The 18,787-nt window shown below is 35.6% G+C and overlaps 1 long non-coding RNA gene across 4 annotated transcripts in view; it reads right to left on the reverse strand.

The window, feature by feature from the left end:
- Positions 1–18,787, reverse strand: part of LOC143665448 (uncharacterized) — a 128,595-nt gene that overhangs the window by 16,100 nt on the left and 93,708 nt on the right. Inside the window, exon 4 of one of the 4 annotated variants that reach the window (XR_013166975.1) lies at positions 2,437–2,498. The exons of 2 other annotated variants lie outside the window; for them this stretch is intronic. This is a non-coding gene — a long non-coding RNA (uncharacterized LOC143665448). Of the gene's footprint in view, positions 1–2,436; positions 2,499–11,220; positions 11,416–18,787 lie in introns of all 4 variants that reach the window. One more of the 4 variants, XR_013166972.1, reaches the window with a different exon arrangement.

Here is an 18,787-nt window from a genome sequence, read left to right on the forward strand (position 1 = left end):
AATGTGAAGAAAACTATAGTAAGTGTAAAGCTTTATAGAATACTTTGGAATATTTATATTTATCACTTTCTAAAAAGAAAGGATTACTTTCTTTTGCCATTTCAGTGCCTGATGTCCGTTTGTTATTTTTGTTTCCAGGGCGTCTGTGAGACGAGATAAGGGTAGAAGCAGGCGTTTAAGATTGGGAATTACTGTCTTCACTGAGTTACAGTCCAGAAAGAATAAGGAGGAAAACTAAGAATATTAGAAATAGAAAATATCAACTGAACTGACATACATCATTATCCCTTAAAGTTTTGCAGCCACTTGCTCAGCAAGCTTTCTCAGAGTTTGACAGTTGTGAAAAGAATTCTTTAAAAAAACTTCATTTGGCAGTGGAATAAATTCAGTTCTTGAATTATTATGTGAAGCTATCAATATGAAGAAATGGTAAAAAAGACACTTCAGGGATTCAGTCAAATGTGTGCTTATTAAATTTATACAAAGAATCCCGACACAGAGAAACTCAGTGGCTTCTTTAGATCAATGCATGATAAAGATGTTTCCACATGTAAAGAAAAATTTAGTTCAAAGTAAAGGAAGTAGATTGTAATTGCCCAGAGCTCTACCTAGTTAGCAAAATATACAAATAGAGTTAACTAGGTTTTTAAACCATTAACTCCTAGAAGTCTGAGCAGTTTATGTGACAGACCATAAAAGGCTTGCACATACTTCAGGCAAAGAGATGCAACACATTATTTTAAATACTGAAAATAAAGAAAAATGGTATAAGAAAAATGAAATATTTCTTGCCTTTTCAACATCAAACAAAGAAAATTCATAAAAATAAAAATGCACACTTTCAATTGCAAGTTTTCCTTTCTGATTTTCCCAGCCCCAGAACTAACCCATAATTGGCTAGTTCCATGATTGAAATATAAGGCAAAGAAAACTATTGTACCATCATGTGCTTTCAAGTAATGATATGATCGTGATTTTAATCACAATTCTATGTATTTTTTAATACAGGTGTCACTTTGATCTTTATCGTTATTTTAGGATGCATTACATACCATTAGGCAGATGCCGACTTCTATAATCCTAATTATCTCAACCATCAAATTTTGTTTATATGTGGTATTTTCTATTATTTTGTTACCTATTACTAATAAAGCTGACTGTACTGTTTTATTTTGTTCCATTGACCTCTATATTGAAACCAAACATAGAAAAGTTTAAGACAGTAGATCCTTTCCTGATTGACACTGAACCTTAAACTTTCATATAAATCCACCTGCTCAGGAAATCCATCATCCACAAACATTCACATTTCCTATTTCCTGTATGAACTCATCTTAATCACATTCATCAAGCCCTAAGTCTTTTGGGGAAGGTGCAGAATGTCTTTACTCTTAAATAGCTATTTAAGACCCATGTGCAATCTGTAGCTTCACAGGCAGCACATGACTCAGAGCATCATTTGTAGCATGTTCGTAAAACTAACAAGTCAGGAGGCCTGTAACCCGAAATACAATGTAATCTGAAGCAGGTGAGTTCAGCTCTAGCCTGTGTGCCATGTACCTGTCCTTGTTGCTGGGGCAGGGACAGCTCTGCCAACCATCTCCCAACCCTTGCCTATCCCCACCGCCACCTTTTATATGAGTGCAGGTGTTTCAGTATGATTCTGCTCCACAGCCTGGGAGAGACATTAAGTCTAATGAAAAGGCATGACCATATCTTAAACCTAGACCCTGGGAAAAAGGAGCTCCAAATGCTTATCAAAGCAATTCCTCTCCCTGGGGTTGAATAAATTCACAACACTTAAACAGCACAGGGTCTCTCCTTTCCAAAGTGGAGCTGCCATCCATCAACCCTGACCCTTCCATGGTTGACTAGTCCTATGTGGTACCCTCCTCTCTCGGACCTTCTGTGCTGTGTAAATAATGAAGTTGTCATTTGCTAAAAGTTATTTTTGTGCCTGAACCTCTGTTTCCATGATGCACCATATAGGAACTTGCTCCACACTTGTTGAAGGTACAGATTGAATTCTGTTTCATTTAAGTTAAATATTTGCAGTAAAGAATAAAAATCATAAGCACATCCCTATCATCCTGCAGTTTTCTTATCTGTTTGGAGCCAACTGAGGAGCCTGCTGCGTTGCATATTAGTGATATGTTGGAAAATGTACCTTTTCACTAAAGAATTTATGGCAATTGGATACCCACTCATACCTGCAAAACTGTGTACTGGGATGCTGAAAGGTTCTTGGCTCCTTTGAATAACATTAGAATTAAAAATACAGAGGTAAGCCTAGTATGGCATAGATCTTTACCCAAAACCACATTTAAACCATAGTTCTGGATGTTTGAGAGAATTGAGCTCCAAAATTCTTTGCTTAAGACCATTGAACCTCAAAGACTTTTTAAATCTACTCCACCCCCACCCAGAAAGGGTTACCTGAAAACCTTATGGCTCTTTCATGCTTCATGATGTTTAAGAAGAATTAGTCCATATGAGTTCTGTAACGGGAGATAAAGACTTTTGGTCCAACCACAAAGAATTTGGAGGAGATATGACCACCTTCACAGACATAGAATTGTAGGGCACCTATAATTCAGTAGTGTCTCAGAACACATCCGCATTTCTTTGGAGCCAACCCAATTGAATAATTCACAGATATTAGGGAACCCAAGCTGAACCAATTGATACATTTCTATGTAGAGCAGTTCATGTGTACAAGCATAAGTAGGATCAGGAAGAAAATCTGGAGTGTGGGATCTTTTGGCAGTTTCTCTATTAAATTAATGAGCCATGTTTATGATGGTATACAGTACACTGCAATTTCCTCACTCTGTACGCTGAGGAGCAATAAAAGTTTTCAAATCTAATGTATTCAGAATACTGAGATGAACTTGTTTACTGAGGAGACAACTCTTTACAAAACATAAAACAGATACTATCTCCACTCTCTCCTTTCAACCATGCGTTTGGATCTTGTTGAAATCCATCCCCTCTCCTTCCATGCAATATCGGTTGAGCACAATTCTTTCTAGTCATGTTTGGTTAACAGAATTTAGTGCAATCTGTTGAAACATCTACTCTCATATTTAAGGAAAAGGTTTATACTCCCTTTTCTAGATGCTTGTTTTTTCACATGGCTGTGAACAAGATTAAAAGTGCCATAGTCTTTTCATTTCGTTTCAGTCAACTGCTTACTGGTGGCTTTACATATGTGTATATCTTGTATATCCTTTTGATTCTGTTTCTCTGGAGAACCCTGGCTAATATTTATGGCATCCTAAATCTCCCTTCTTTCTGATCTCCAATCCCAATGTTCGTAATTAATTTTCCTAGTGTTCTATTTTCCCATTTGGCTTCTAGGACGGGAAAGTACCATGTCCCCTGCCCCTGAGTAGAGGAAAACTCTCAATTATAATCCTATCCCATCCATATGACTCAAGAACCTTCTTCCAGGCCCTTTTCCCTAAAAATCAAGCCCTCTCCTCATATAACCAGTAGAAGTGGTGAGGTAATATTTGACTCCAATAGAGTTTTTCTGCTGTTGCTCAAGGCAATATCTCTAACCCAACTGCTGATGACCTCTTTAGATTGAAGGGATACTTGTTTCATATTTGAGTCTTGGCAGCCAATTCTAGGTACATGGAAAAGCCTCCAAAAACCCATTAACTAGATCTTAGGCAGAGAATCCTTTGTACCCTTGTCTATGCCACACACCATAATAAACCTCACCAGAGCTGAGAATCCTGTGCTCCCCTCCCCTTTTGCAGAATGTCAGGCAAGCACATGACAATTCTCAGCCTCATTTTAAAGGAAAATCTGTATCAATGAAGGTAATGGTGTATACTATTTTGTTCCACTTAATTAAAGCCCCATTAACAATGTTTCCAGCTTATTAAAAATCTCTGTGCCTTGTCTCCCAGGATCAATAACCGTAAGGGTCATTATGACACAGAACACTGAAGTTGGGTCTAGAAATCACACAGTGAATCCTGACACCAAGCCTCTGCCTATGGAGCAGGTCATTTTGCTCTATTTTATTTTTAAACCTACAGGTTACAAAGAACTGCTTGTAATTGGTTGGATTGATGCCCTCTTCCCTTTTAAACATAAGAAATTATGGATCAAAAAGAATCTGATTTTAGGGGTCAACAAATGGCAAACAGAGCTGTTCAAAGTTTATGTGGTGGTATTTCATAAGAAAAGCAATCTTAGGAGCAAAGTAAAATGCTCCTTAACAAAATACTGTGAGTTTCTTCCAATAAGTAGAATAAAAACTATAAAAATAGAAAGCATTTGTATTTTCAAGTGATAGTAAACTGTGTTGCCTTAAAAAAGTAGGTTTTGCAAAAAATAGACAGCTTAAAGAAAAGACTTAATGTAACTCACACTGGTGGAAAGATGGGAATGGAATTAGAACTTCCACCAGGCATACACAACCCTCCTAATTACTGGGAGCAGAACTCATCCCTCTCCGCTGCTTTCCTGCAAAGCTGACACAGTATTTTTTGTGTTGTGTATTGCATAAATATGCCAAAGCTGACACAGTTTTTTTTTGTCTGTTTTTTGTATTGCATAAGTATGCCAAAGATAAAAACCTCATTTATAACACAGTCATATGCTTGTACTGGCTCACATACCCGGGCATAGGCAGGTGCAGACATTCTGGGTTTCTCCTGAATCCTAGAGCTGGGAAGGAGGAGACCTTTTCTACAAAACTTTCATCTGCACGTGAGGCCACACACTCACACTCCATACAGAGAATGCACACATAGATTCATCTCTGTGTGGGTTAATCCTATCCCCAGCATGTTTTTTGTGAACTCTGAAGTGGTATTTTGTGCCCAGACCTGAAATGATCGTCCCACCTTAGGTGATGACAGGATATATGCACAGTCAGCTGGGGAGAGTGAATGCTTTATAGACACTTTGCCTGATTGTTAAAGGTCTAATATGCATTCTCAACCATGGATTTAAAAGGATTTTCATATGTAGAACCATTTTTCATGTAAATAACAGTTGAATTTTATCAATTAAGCCCCTATACCCATGCTTCTTCAACACACACACTCCTGTCCCACAAAAGCCAATGTTATTGTTGTTCCGATTTTGCAATAGTGGACTCTTCTTTTCATTGAATTTTTATTGAGATACATATTGTCCTAATTATCACAAAGGCACCCTATGAACCACCTTAGCAATATCTGGGCTGAAGGAAGTCTTACTGTGTAGGACATAGAAAGGAAGGGGTCTCAGATTACTTTGAAAAATAGGGATGGGTGAAGGTTTTTGAGGAAGGGGATTTTGATACCAAAATGGAGGATGAGAAGGATTTGAGAAGATCTGGGAGAAATACCTGGCAGGAAAATCAAGTGTTAAAATGTGGTTGGGAGAGACATTTATGCTCCATTATTACCACACAAAACCTTTAGGAAATGCATGGCAATGAATTAGTTAGACACCAACTCATAATTCTCCCCTTTTATATAGTGTTGGCATGTTGACTTGACAGCTCACTTTAACCAACAGCAAATATTTTAAGCATCTTTCTGAGTTGAGTGGTGTATTCTCTCTGAGGAGGTTGAAGAAGAGGCAGCACATGTCTCCAGTCGACTGGCTGAGGCCCTCTTCCCCAGGCCAAGGGACAGTGCCTGTCTTATGTACACTCCCAAATGTGGAAAACCAAACAGCAGATCACTCCCCAAGCTTGGGACAACAGACCAGTTACTTTTGTCTTTCTCCAATGGCCTAGGCAAAGACATTCCACTCTAAGACCCAAAGGGTGGATTTCAACACACGTATCCTTCACAGAATTAACAAATTGATCACTGAGGATACGCTTGGAAAAGACAAGAGGCTAAGTTATACTAAATAAGCCGACCAGAATGCACCATTCAGTCTGTTACCAGTCTGTACAGGGATAACAATTCTTCTTTACCCTTTCCTTCTCTCCTCATTATTTTCTCAGCACACACAAAGTTAAAGTCTCTCTTAGTTTAGGATTTTTTAGTTGTTTCTCTTCCTTGTTCTGTCTTCCTTGTGATCCAGTGTTACAAATGTTTCTTGAAATGATGGTCTGTTCTCCTGATCTTTGCTTTTTTCAAGCTCACTTCATTTAATTAAAAATTCATTAAACACACACATGCACAAAAAATTCACTACAATCTGGTGACTTTTCCTTGCCCTGGTCACTCTTCTGGCCTTGGTCTCCACAGACTCTGTATTTTCAAATCTGATAAATATTTTCTTGAATTTTTTTTTTTTTTGTAATTCACCCAATCTCAAAATTCACCAAGCCCTGAATTTCCCAGATTTTTCCTATCTTTCTGAATATACCCTGTCTGTACCCTGTGTGCTTATTATGTTCACACTGGGGTCCCCAGGGTAAGTCCCTTGTCTTGTGGTCTTTGCAGTATGATTTCATCCAGGCTGAGGGATTTTTACTATACCATTTAGGTGCTGATGACTCTTATATACCCCACTCTGCATGTTCTACCACCCACTATCCCCACCCACCTAGGATGTCCTAAAAGACCACACATCAGCTTGTGCAAGTTCAGATTTATCATTTATATAAAGTCATCCTTTCTTTTCCATTCTTGCCCAAACTCCATTTACTTCTTAATCCTCAATAATTTCCATAACTATTTTAATGAATGAATTGCAACATTTAATCAGAATTAGTAATGGCTGGATAAATTACTCTTATGAATTAAAGTAATTTGTATGTTTGCCCAAACCAATCAAGTTAATGGAGTGTACAGACACAAGCTGAAGATACAAAACCTTTAAATCACTGATCGATAAGACTCCTTCTTTGAAGCTTTTCTTGACTCTTTTGGCCCTTTTCCACCTGCCCACCTGTAACCCCTGGACAGCTAGAAAAAATAATCATGATCATGCATAATCTTATCATAACACTTCATATATTCAAAAGTGTAGAACTGATCATAATTGAATCATGGTTGGTTGGAAGTATGTCTTTCTTACTATGATTCGAATTCATAAAGGCAAAGATTGCATCTTTCTAGTTTAGCAATTTCTGACATAGCTGCTACTTAATATTTTGGACAAATAATGAAATCCATTAGACTTATTTTCAATGGAGGATTTTATCTTTCTTTAGTTTTTTATGTAAGACTTTTATTAGATGAAGAAATATGTGCTTTCAAATGCCATCTTTTTATGTAGATTTACTAACCCACTTACTATGCTACTATTTTTATGTAATGGGCATATAAATAGTAATAACATCTATTTGAAGAAGACACCATGATGAGTAAATTATAAGCTATTAACTATGGAAATAAATTTAGTGCTAGTCAACTTGGGAGAGAAGAGACTTGGGGAACTTTTAAAATTGCACACTGTAGGCTCTGACAGACTCTCTAGGCACTCTGCCTTTCACATCTCTCCAAAAATCATTGTCAGAAGGGTAGAACCATTACAGATAAGACTGCATCCAATCTCTCAGGTGAATTGGATTGGAAAACCACTAGAGGAAAAAAACTGGAAATCAGCACAAAACATTATTTCCTCGATCTGCAAAAGAATAAGAATTAAGCTAGTTAGCTATTTTATAGGAAAATCCAAGAATGAATGGACTCTCACCCCATGTGAGTCTTAAACCTACTATATTTGTCAGAGCATTTTATTGGAGAAGACTATGTCTACACATCAAAATTTAAACCCTAAGGAAGTGTTTTCATTTTGGTCAGGATAATGGAAACTTTCCACAAAATGGATCAGAATATTGTCACTCAATCTGTCTAATGTAGTTGTTTTGAGATTAAATGTCAGACCTTAAGAAGACCCTAGATGATTTGAATTTTTCACTCACCTAAATAAAACTAAGCTAATTATATGTCAACCTGAAAATTTGGCAATCCATGATTCCTGTAGTTTAAAATACCAAATTGGAGAACATTCTATTTAGTGATATAGCTTAAATGGTTTCATAGTCTGAAAAGTTTTATTTACATAAAATTACTGCTTCAGGTGCTGTGGTCCATAACCTAAAAATTGCTTTTTGAATGAACAGAGTAATTTCATAATCTCAAATATGATGTTTTTTTTTTTCTTTAAATAAGGGTGACAAAAACACAGTCCAGAAGCAGCAGCACACGTGAACAACTGACAGGTAAATTGTCTGTCATATAGACAAATTCAAAGAAAGTCTTTATTTCAATGATGAATAAAGCCAAAACTCTATTATTATGAAAACATAAGAGATGATAAATGATGTACTATAGTTAATAACACACTTGTAAAAATGTTCTTTTATGAATTGTAGCAAACACACCTCACAAATGCAAAGTGTTAATAATAGGGTAGAATAGGGGACTCTGCTTTATGCATGATTTTTCTGTAAACTTACAGCTTCTCTAATTAAAAAATAGGGGAAAAACATAAGAAATGTACACTAAAACACAATATTTACATCTTCTGAATCCACCAGCCAAGAGGGCAATTATTCATGGATAGAATTTATTTTTCAATATTTGTTCCTTAGAATAGAGCCAAATCAAATTCCCTTGGATTATGACTGTTTAAATATAATATTTAAAAAGTCAGATAAATACCTCCATTGAAACAGCAACCCAAAAGAAAAGTGAAAGTTGTCATCATGGTTTCATAATTCCTTTGACTTCCAATAAGAATTTGTTCTGAATAATCCATATATCTCTGCAACACTGAATAGCTGAGTCACTGACTTTTAGTGTGAGTCACATCACAACACAAAAAGAGAAAAAACATCTGTATTTGTTTGAACTCCAATTAAAAAGTACTCTACATATATTCAGACAGTGAATCGCTATTCCCCAAAATAAGTCTGTTATGGCTGAAACCTTTTTAAACACAGTCAATTGCTTAAACTCTATGATAGCAAGCATTCTAAACAAACTATTCTATGCTCAGTGGAAATGTGGGCACACAGCTTTATTCTAAACAGTTGATAAACTCACATCTGTGTGGCCCTGGTTTCAGATGTGGGAATCACCATGGCAGATATGGTACAATCTAACTTTATCTTAGCTTTCCATGTAGATATTAAGCAGCTCATGACTGCACTCTAACTCAATATGCATAAACAGTCTATTCTACAGCTGGGGCAGCCAGATTTTCATTTCCTAATGTCTAGACAGTCAGTCTAAACACTGTACTCTGAACTGCCATGAAGTGTAATCCCTTAAACACTTCTTAAAGCTCCAGGTACTGTGAAACACACTACATACCCCCAGTTTATTGCCTTCCTATGTAACCATTTATATCAAGAAACACAGAATGCAGAACTCTTTAGAAGGGAAAAAAAAAAGACTCTGTCATTCTTTAACTTGTAAAATCAATAAACCTTTAACAACCAATCACCCACTCTTCAGTTCACAATCCTCCTGATGGCTTTTAAACTATGTTCAGCAGTCAAGCTGAGCAGTTTTTGAAAGAGAAAACATTACGTTGTCATGAAATGCAATGTGCATTAAATGTTTCCCAAGAGGAAAACACCTAGAATTCAAATGGATGGCCTCTATAATTTATTATAATATTCAATTTATTGGCATGCCTAAACAGAATGAATTGTAGAAAAAAATAGAACAGAATCGAATAAAATAAACTTGCCCTCAAGGTTTTGCCACATTAGGGAGCAGTGAATCACAGATTAGTGGTTTGAATTCAAACCGCAAGGAATGAGCTAAATCTGCACCTAGCCGAAGGACAACTAAGTAAAGTCAGCCACATTCAGGCTGGGCTTCCAATGATGTGCTTAAAATAAGAATATAGCTTAACAATCAGATGCAGAAAGCAACATGAAATCAAAAGTCAGAAAAAGTCAACAGGTGAGAAAGAATTAGAAAGAGGCCTGGCGACAGACACTGTCAAAAAAATGTGCAGAGAAGAGTAAGAAGATCCTGAAAACATAACCAATAGTTTAACACAGGGAGAGCTTCTAAAGCTGCTTTAGAGTAGATTATATGGAAATTATTAACTTGTCTTGTCCTTCTTTCAAAATTGTGGTCTTCTTGCATACAGCAATGGGTAATCTAAATTGTTATTATAAAATCAAAGTTTCTGGAACACATGGGTGTGTTTAGGAAAAGTTTGCAGAATATACTGAATGGAAGGAAGCAAGAATAGCAGAAATGAGCAGTAAAATGATGCTTGATAGAGATCTGAGATATTTTTTTTGCTCAAGTCTAAAGCTTTCAAATAAAACTTAGCCTAGGTTCTAAAGAAAGTAAATAAAGAGCAGTGCATAGCAAAAGTGAAACAGGAAATCATTAACCTATAGCAGGAAGATCCTGACACTGTAGTCTCTTATTGTCTCTATCTCATTAAAATACAAGCATAATACTATGCATTTTTAAATATTAAAGTGCAATCAAATTAACTCAGCTTTGAGAAATCTGTATCATTTATTGTTCCCACTCTCATCCCCACAGAATAAAGATTTTTAAATCTTGGAATTTCTTAATGCCAGAGGACTAATGTTGAAAATCATTGTGTTATATGTAAAAAGTAATGTTTAAACTGCCATTTGTGTTACTTTATTTAAATTGAGGCATAGCTTTGAGGTATATCTTACATAAATAAAATGCATCCATTTTAAGTGTGCAGTTAAACGAGATTGAACACCCCTATGTAATCACATCAACAATAGAGAAATATTTTATAGTTTCAGTCTATAAAGTTTTACTTGTAGTTTATTAAGATCATCACAAAGTATTTCATGTTTTGGGATGCAATCATAAGTGGAATTGTTTTCTTAATTTCATTTGCAAACAGTTTATTGCAAGAGTCCAGATATACATTTATTTCAATTTTTAGATTTATTAAGACTTGTTTTGTGGACCAGAATATGGTCTATCTTGATCAGTTTTCCACTTGAAAAAATATTTGCTGCTGCTTAATGGAATTAAGTGATGTTGGGTGGACTGTGTTCAAGTCTTCTTTCATCCCTATTAATTTTTAGATTTTGTGTATCAACTTCTATGGCAGAAGTATTGAATCTAAAACTGTAATTGTTCATTTGTTTATTTCTTCTTTCATTTCTGTTCTGTCAATAGTTGTTCCATGTATTTTGAAGTTTTGTTATTAGGTAATGCTTTAGTTTGTTAAAGCTGCCAAACTGCAATATAACAGAAATGGGCTTGCTTTTAACAATGGGAATTTATTACATAAGTTTACAGATCTGAGGACAAGAAAATATCCAAATCAAGACATCACCTCTTTTTCCTGAAGATAGGCTGCAGGGACTCATGGAACCCGCTATCAGATGACAAGGCACATGGTGGCATCTGCTGCTCTTTTCCTTCTCTGAGTGTCATTGCTCTTGGTTTCTGGTTGCAAAGGCTTCTTCTCTGTTTCTGTGGCTTCCTCTTTCAGCTTCTGCATCTTTCTCTCAGTGTTTGTCTGAACTTTCTTTTCTTATAAGGAAGAGTTAAGACCCACCCTAAATAAGGTGAGTCACATTCTAAGTTAAGTCCTACTCACCAAAAGATCCTACCTACAATGGGTCCCCACCCACAGCAATGGAGTAACTTTAAGAACATATTTTTCTGGGGTCCATACAGCTTCAACCTACCACAGGAACATTCACATCTAGCATCACTATGTCTTGACAAATTGACTTTTATAATTATAAAATATCTCTCTTCCTACCTGGTAATATCCACTGTCATGAAATACATTTGTCCAATAATATAGCATCTGTAGGTTTTTTAAGATAAGCATTTGCATGGTGTATCTTTCTCTAGTCTTTCATTTGAAACCATTTTTAAATTTAAAATGTCTATTTTCACTGTAAGAATATAGTTATGTCTAGTTTTTAATCCATTATTATGTTTGTTGCCTTTTAATTATAGACTTTACCCCATCTAAATTTCAACTATGTATTAATATGACTGGTTTAAATCTTCCATGTTGCTATTTGTTTACTATATTTCATATTTGTTCTTAGTTTAATGTTTCCTACTCTTCTGCTTCTTTTTGCATTATTTAATTGCTATTTAGTCATTCATCTACTGTCTGATTTTGGCTTATTAGCCATTCTTAGTCCTTTAATATTTTTAGTATTTTCTCTAGGGTTTACAGTAGGCATTTGCCACTTATCATGTTTGGTTGTAAAGAATGTTTATTATCCTAACTATAGTCATGGTTTCATGTTATATACATATGTCAAAAGTTACTTGGGTGGTGCATCGGTGGCTCAGAGGCAGAATTCTCACCTGCCATGCCGGAGACGCAGGTTCAATTCCCAGAGCCTGCCCATGCCAAAAAAAAAACAAAACAAAAAAAACAAAACAAAAAACTGTATATTTAATTATGCTCAGTTTGTTACATGTCAATTATACCTCAATAAAGCTGGCTTTGTTTTTAAAAAGAAGAGGAAGAAAAGCATGAGGGCAATCAACACTAGTTTCCATAAGGTTCTATCAGATGGTAGTAACTGCTGACTAGAAAAATGTCCTACTCAGTACAAAATTTTATATATGTGTGTGTGTGTGTCTATATATATGTTTAAGTAATAATCTTAAATTTTTCTTCTCTCTGGGAAATTGGAAGATATTATTTGTTTAAGATCCAAGCTAAATCTCTGAAACATCACAAGCAAGTTTTGAGGTGTTGGTGGCTCTAACACAAAAGAAAATTTAAAAGGAAAAATGACCAAAATATCAGAATCTAAAGGAGATAAAAACTTAAAATATTCAACTCTGAGGATCCCATTCCTAAACGTGTCCTCTTATCTATGTTACTTTCATCTGTTCTATATTTCTTTTATTTTTCCTCAGTCATGCTTTAGAACACGGGTTGATGATTTTTTTTTCTGTATAGGGATGAAACTAAAATATTTAGGCTTTACAAACCACCTACATCCTCTGTCTCATATTCTTCTTTGCTTTTTAAAAAACATTTATTATAATTTTTCTAACTATGTGATGTTTCAAGAATTTGAAAACAATTCTTACCTTGAGGTTGTACAGAAATAGTCTTCAGATTATATATAGTTTGTCAACCCCTGCTTTACAATTAATTGCTTTTTTGACATCATATAGGACCTCATTAATTGCTTTAAACCATAGGCATATCAAAGGCAGAGAGACAATGATTTGATTCAGTTATTGTGCATTCAGTTTCTTTCACTTTGCCTAAATACACATAAAGCACACATTCTAAATCTTACCCATTTAATCAGTTGTTACTGAATGAGAATTGGCATGCTGACATTTGTGATGGTAAATTTTAGTGTGTCAAATGTGCTAAATTTCCATGTCCAGTTGTTTGGTCAAACACTAGCCTAGATGTTGCTGGGGAGGTATTTTGTAAATGTGATTAGGTTGGACAATCAGTTGACTAAAAAAAAATGGAAATTTTCATCTTCTTCTCTCTGAGTTTCCAGGCTTTTTCTACAGGTTTGGACTCAGGGTTTCAACATCAACTTTTTTCCTCCCCCAATTTCCCCCTTTCCTTTACCTTCCTTTTTATTTTTTCACTTATTAAAAAGTTTTATCTTGAAATACATTCATATTTATGGGATAGTTGCAGAAATATAGAAATTCCATACAGAAATGCCAACATACCCTTATTTCCCCAAATATGCAGATCCACCAATTTTAACATTTTGCTACTTTTCCATAACATTCTATCTATCCACAGATCTATCCATCCATCTATCCAGCTGTTTATCAATCTATTTCTTGAATGCTTGAGTATAGGTTGTATATATCATGCTCCTTGGACACTTAATACTGCTATGCCCATTTTCTAAGAATGAAGATATTCATTTATGTATTCATCTTATGTGAAGTTTTCAAGTTCAAGAAATTTAACATTGATATAAAGCTTATAGCCTATATTTCAATTTTCTCCTATGCCTCAATAATGTCCTTTTTAAAATTTTTATATTTTTTTAACTTTTTATTGCATAGTATAACATACATACAAAGCAAAGAAATGAAAAAGCAATAGTTTTCAAAACACTTTTCAAAAAGTAGTTACAGGATAGATCCCAGAATTTGTCATGGGTTACCATATGATCCTCTTGTATTTTCCTTCTACCTTCTCCAGAATATGGGAGGCTAGAGGGCTTAAATACTTTTTTATCATCACAATAGACTTCTTTTCCTTCTTTTTTTTGTGAACAATAACATATATACAAAAAAGCTATAAATTTCCAACACAACACCACAATTATTGGTAGAATATATTTCAGACTGTGACATGGGTTACAATTTCACAATTTTAGGTTTATATTTCTAGCTGCTCTAAAATACTGGAGACTAGCAAAACAACAGAAAAAGATATAGAATGATAATATAGAGAAAAAATAAAAATAATAATAATAAAAAATAAAAAAATATATTGAAAACTAAAATAAAATACTGGAGACTAAAAAAGATATCGAATGATTTAGCATTCATACTCACTTGTTAAGTCCTATCTTCTATATATAATTCCACCATCAACTTTGATTTTTCCATACCTCTCATTGGGGTTGTTTGGGCTGTGGCAATTCTAAATTTTTGATATTGGAAGGGTCTGTCACTAATGTGCGGTAGGAAGATGGAACTATCTGATGTTCTGGAGAGGCTGGACTAGGTTTCAGGACTAGGGACCCATCTGGTGGTTGTAGGTTTTTGGCAAGTTACTCTAGTGCCTGAAACCCTTGTGTAATATTATAAATTGCCCTAGGTGTTCTTTAGGATTGGCTGAAATGGTCCTGGTTGGGGGTTGGCAGGTTATGATAGGTAGCAAGGTCTACCTGAAGCTTGAGAAAGAGCAACTTCCAGAGTAGCCTCTTGACTCTATTTGAAATTTCTCTGCCACTGATACTTTATTAATTATGCTTTTCTCCCCATTTAGTCAAGATGTAATTGTTGATTCCATGGTGTCAGGTCTGGATTCATCTCTGGGAGTCCTCTCCCATGTTGCCAGGGAGACTTTTGCCCCTGGATGTCATGTCCCAAGTAGGGGGGAGGGCAAGGATTTCACTTGCAGACTTGGGCTTAGAGAGATTGAGGCCATATCTGAGCAACAACAGGTTCTCCAGAAGTTAACTCTTAGGCATGCCTATAAGTAGTCTAAGTTCTATACTGCCTACATAAACTTCACAAGAGTAGGCCTCCTGACTGAGGGCATGGCCCACTGATTTGGGTGTCCTTAAAGTTTGACACAGTATCAGGGGATTCCCTGATGGTAAGGTTTAATAGTTTCATATTCTTTCTCTCCTCACTCAGGTACTTTGCCAATACTTTTTGATTATCTGCTTAATATACTCTAGGATGTTTCCAAGCATTACAATAATCTATACAGGATGAAAGGACCCCTTTCTCATTCTGTGCTCTCTGTGTCTCAGTTGTTCAAATGAGTTATACAGATAGGTTGAATTAGATTATGCACTTTAGAATATTTCATCTCCAGATCAAATAAACCTTTCTTCCATTGGTCTCAAAAAGTATGTGTTGTTCTAAAATATAGTCACTGTCTTCCTTACCCCTATGTTCTGAGTTACTTTAACCCCAACCTGTTCAGCTTCTTTCTTATCTCTAAATATCAGGTTATATATAAAAAACAGTCTGTCAAAATTCATAAATAATAATCCCCACTCTGGACTTAATGTGTCTGCTGTAAAAGCTTGCAATCTAGGTCCCCGTTTACTTATAAGCATTTTCCAAAGGTGTCCATACAATTGTTGTTTTTTTGTTTCTGTCTTATTTTGTGTCACCAAATATCCCACATGTTCATTCATGTCATTGCATGCCTCATGGCATTGTTCCTTTTGTAGCAGCACAGCCTTCATTCATAAGTATACACCAGCGTTCGCCAATCTACTTCTCCATCGGTGCATCTTTCAGTCACCTGCTTTCATCAGACATCATGTAGAGGGCCCAAACTCCACAGTCCATCAACATTCTCAGTTTTAAAAAATTTCACTCTTCCCAAAAGGCAGAAAACCAATAAACACACCCTCATCAAATAGGAAATCTAAACTCCTCTTAACTCTTGTCCCTCACCCCATTATTTACCTCTGCTGTTGCTGTGGTAGTGCTGATGGTTTCTTTTTGAACATAGCTCATAGCATGCAATAACAGTTTCCCCCTGTACCCTGGACTTAAACACTGTTTATACAAGAATCATACTTTGAAGTAATTCTTACAAGAACTTAGTCACATTTCTAGTGTGAGTCAATGGGACACGTAGGTGTATACAACCACTTGCAATCTTGTTCTTCTTCAATACGGTAATATGGCTTCTAGACCCACTAGAGAATCACCTTTGCTCCTATCTGTTCTCTTACATTGGAGTTCAACCTCATTAGTTAATGGTTGACCCATCTCTAGCTTCTATATGTATCTCTAAGGCCCCTGTATTCTATATTATAAGTCTCTGATTATACTTTTATGCTGGTCATAAAAGTGGAATCATACATCTGTCTGTTTGTGTCTGGCTAATTTCACTCAGCATTATGTCCTCATGGCTCATTCATCTCATCATGTGCTTCAAGATGTCATTTTGTCTTACTGCTGCATAATAGTCCATCTTATGTATATATGTATATATCACATTCTGCTGATCCATTCATCTGTTGATGGACATTTGGTTTGTTTCCATCTTTTGGTGATTGAATAACACCGCTATGAATGTCAATGTGCAAATATCTGTCTGTGTCACTGCTTTTAATTTTTCTGGGTATATATCAAGTAGTGTTATTGCTGGGTCATAGGGCAGCTTGATATTTAGATTCCTAAGGAACTGCCCAAGAGTCTTCCATAGCGGTTGCACCATTGCACATTCCCACCAGCAGTGCATAAGTGTCCCAATTTCTCCACATCCTCTCCAACATTTATAGTTTCCTGATTGTTTAATAGCAGCTATTTTTACAGGTGTGAGGTGGTATTTCATTGCAGTCTTGATCTGCATTTCCCTTATAGCCAGTGAAAATGAGCATCTCTTCATGTGCTATTGAGTCGTCTGTATTTGCTCTTCAGAAAAATGCTTATTCATATCTTTAGCTCATTTTTAAATTGTATTATTTGTTCTTTCATTGTTGAGTTGTATGATTTCTTTGTATAGACAGGAAATCACACCTTTGTCTGATATGTGATTTTCAAATATTTTCTCCCATTGAGTTGGCTGCTTCTTCATCTTTTTGACAAAGTCTTTTAAGGTGCAGAAGCATTTGATTTTTGAGGAGTTCTCATTTATCTATTTTTCTTTTATTGCTTGTGTTTTCAGTGCAAAGTTTAGGACAGTACCTCCTATTACTAGGTCTTGAAGATGTTTCCCTACATTTTCTTGTAGAAGCTTTATGGTGCTAGTTCTTATATTAGCTGTTTGATTAACTTTAAGTTAATTTTTGTGTAGGGTCTAAGATAGGGGTCCTCCTTCATTCTCTTGACTATTGATATTCAGTTCTTCTGTGCCCAATTATTGAAAAGACTATTTTGTTCAGAGGATTTGGGGGCGTTGTCAAAAATCACTTGGCCGTAGATTTGGTGGTCTATTTCTGCACACTCAATTTGATTCCATTGGTCAAAGCTTCTGTCTTTGTGCCAATACTATGCTTTTTTGACCACTGTGCCTTTAAAGTCAGGGAGTGTTAATTCTCCCACTTCGTTCTTCATTTTTAGGAGGCTTTTACCTATTCAGAGTGTCTTTCCCTTCCAGATGAATTTGGTAATTAGCTTTTCCATTCTTCAAGTAGGTTGTTGGAATTTTGATTGGTACTGTGTTGAATCTGTAGATCAATTTTGGGAGAATTGACATCTTAACTATATTTAGTCTTCCTATCCATGAGCAGGGAATGTCTTTCTACCTATTTAGATCTCCTTTGATTTCTTTTAGCAATGTTATGTAGTTTTCTGTATACATGTCCTTTATGTCCCTAATTAAGATCATTCCTAAGTATTTAAATTTTTTAGTTCCTATTTTGAATGGAATTTTTTTCTTAACTGACTCCCCTGGTAGCTCATTGTTTGTGTATAGAAATGTTACTGATTTTTGCAATAATTTTATATCCTGCCACCTTGCTGAATTTGTTTATTAGCTCAGTAACTTTGCTGTAGATTTCTCAGGATCTTCCAAGTATAGTATCATGTAATCTGCAAATAATGAGAGTTTTACTTCTTCCTTTCCAATTTGGATGTCTTTTAGTTCTTTGCCCTGCCTGATTGCTCTAGCTAGAACTTCTAGCACAATGTTGAATAAAAGTGGTGACAGTGGGCATCCTTGTCTTGTACCTGATCTTGGGACGAAGGCTTTCAGTCTCTCTCCATTGAGTACAATGCTGGTGTTCAGTTTTTAATATATTTCCTTTATCATATTGAGGTAGTTACCTTTGATCCCTATCTTTTGGAGTGTTTTTATCAGAAAAGATACTGAATTTTGTCAAATGTCTTTCCAGCATCAATAGAGATGATCATGTGATTTTTCCTTTTGTTTTGTTAATGTGCTGTAATATATTAATTGATTTTCTTGTGTTGAATCACCCTTGCATTCCTGGTATAAACCCCACTTGATCATGGTGTATAATTCTTTTAATGTGTTGTCAGATTTAATTTGCTAATATCATATTGAGAATTTTTGCATCTATGTTCATTAGGGAGATAGCCCTGTAGTTTTCCTTTCTTATAGCATCTTTACCCAGTTTTGGTATTAAAATGATATTAACTTCATAAAATGAGTTAGGTAGAGTTCCTTTTTCCTCATTTTTTGAGAAAAGTTTGAGCAGGATCGGTGTTAGTTCTTTCTGGAATGTTTGATAAAATTCTCCTGTGAAGCCATCTGGTCCTGG

The sequence above is a fragment of the Tamandua tetradactyla genome, chromosome 21 (genome assembly GCF_023851605.1).
Source record: "Tamandua tetradactyla isolate mTamTet1 chromosome 21, mTamTet1.pri, whole genome shotgun sequence".
Taxonomy (NCBI): domain Eukaryota; kingdom Metazoa; phylum Chordata; class Mammalia; order Pilosa; family Myrmecophagidae; genus Tamandua; species Tamandua tetradactyla.